Consider the following 2,436-nt stretch of genomic DNA (forward strand, 5'->3'; position numbering starts at 1 on the left):
TGACAATAAGTTGATGATAATTATTATCAGTCCCAGGCTTGGCGATGGACCTTTTAATCATATTGTCAAATCTAATATTGAGTGTGGGTGGTGAAGTCCAGAATGATCATGCAATTGTGTCCCATTGTAGTCCCTAATATAAACCCTAACCAAACAGGAGTAAATATAATTACTCAAGCATATTAGTGAAAGTACAGGCTTTAACAAAGTAGGTCTACTAAAGAAAATAGAAATACTAATACAAATTGCATTACTCAAAATCTTATTATGAATTTGGAATGATCTGTTTGGATGTTATTTAATGTAGAAGGTGGAATCTGTAGACCACACAGTAGTAGTAGTAGTAGTAGTAGTAGTAGTAGTAGTAGTAGTAGTAGTAGTAGTAGTAGTAGTAGTAGTAGTACAGTAGTGTGTAGGTTATTTCTGTAATCTATGAGACAATACATCAACAGTGGCAGAGCCGAATGGATCTCCAGGGCCAGACGCAGCTGCAGAAAGCTGCAGAGTGGCCAATAGCAGAGGTTATAGAGCTGCAGAGTGGCCAATAGCAGAGGTTATACAGCTGCAGAGTGGCCAATAGCAGAGGTTATACAGCTGCAGAGTGGCCAATAGCAGAGTTTATAGAGCTGCAGAGTGGCCAATAGCAGAGGTTTTACAGTAGTCTCCAGTTCCTAACACGCTTTTGGTGTAGAAACATGAATGGTTCCACGTGGTGATTTGCAATTGAAACAGCTGTCCCGTCGTAATTTGCATACTGTACATATAGCTGGTTAAGGACTGAGGTGAGTTCTGTCCTTGAAGCGTTTGCAATTGAAAAGCCACTACAGTAGTGACATCAAGGTGTGCGTTAGAACTGGAGACTACTGTACATCTGCAGAGTGGCCATAGCAGAGGTTATACAGCTGCAGAGTGGCCAATTGCAGATGTTATAGAGCCGCAGAGTGGCCAATTGCAGAGGTTATAGGGCTGCAGAGTGGCCAATTGCAGAGGTTATAGAGCTGCAGAGTGCATGGCCAATTGCAGAGGTTATAGGGCTGCAGAGTGGCCAATTGCAGAGTTATAGGGCTGCAGAGTGGCCAATAGCAGAGGTTATAGAGCTGCAGAGTGGCCAATTGCAGAGGTTATAGAGCTGCAGAGTGGCCAATTGCAGAGGTTATAGAGCTGCAGAGTGGCCAATTGCAGAGGTTATAGAGCTGCAGAGTGGCCAATTGCAGAGGTTATAGAGCTGCAGAGTGGCCAATTGCAGAGGTTATAGAGCTGCAGAGTGGCCAATTGCAGAGGTTATAGGGCTGCAGAGTGGCCAATAGCAGAGGTTATAGAGCTGCAGAGTGGCCAATTGCAGAGGTTATAGAGCTGCAGAGTGGCCAATTGCAGAGGTTATAGAGCTGCAGAGTGGCCAATTGCAGAGGTTATAGAGCTGCAGAGTGGCCAATTGCAGAGGTTATAGAGCTGCAGAGTGGCCAATTGCAGAGGTTATAGAGCTGCAGAGTGGCCAATAGCAGAGGGAATCTTATAGCAGGGGATACTGCTGTTAATTATTTACTGACCATACCTCTGGCTTTTTGATCACTTCTGGAATTTGTTCAAACTATTCAATAAAGAAAAACAGCAAAACTGAGGAAATTGGTTTAGTTTGTCTTTTTTTTTTTATGTACTGAGTGAGGTATGAAACAATCACAAGAAAAGTTAACACACGTGGAGGGAAAACAGCCCAACCTCTGTGGTTGCTATAATGCACCTACAATATGAAACATGAATTAATTCAATCTTTACTCCAAGCCCTCATTGCAATGGCATTGAGCATACATACATAATAAATACATAAGAAAATACAATAAATATACACAAAAAAAGCTTAACATAACAAATTATATACAATCAATTAAAACAACTGCAGAGTATGGTGGTATGATTGGTAATTAAGGATTTAAAATAACCAAAGGATACCAAAATATAAACTTTTTTGAGTGATGTTGGATCGGATGATGTTTCATCTGTCAGTAGCACAGAAGCTTAAAGCAGATTTCTGTTCAGTACAAACTCTAGGTGCTTTGAGTGTAAGCCAATCATAGGATCATGTACCATAGGGTTCAGATGTCCACTTCAATAGTGAACTGAGATAATTTGGGCAATCTCCAATTATGGCTTTATATAGAAACAGCTGCTAATGTAACTCTCGCCTCTCTGCAAGAGAGGACCATCCAACTCTACTATACAGGTCACCATGGTGACCATAACCATCACCCGTGATACATCTAATGCTGAATGATATACAGAGTCTACCGGCATAAGAGTGGAAGCCGCCGCATGACATCTCCGTAGTCCAACACAGACATGAAAACTGCTTCAACAACTCTCTTTCAGCTAATCATTGGAAGCTGGCTCTCTACCTATATAAGAAGCCAATCTTTTGCCGCAGTTTACTGGCAAGAATGC

The sequence above is a fragment of the Notolepis coatsorum genome (assembly GCF_963971535.1).
Source record: "Notolepis coatsorum genome assembly, chromosome: 20".
NCBI classification, from domain to species: Eukaryota; Metazoa; Chordata; class Actinopteri; order Aulopiformes; family Paralepididae; genus Notolepis; species Notolepis coatsorum.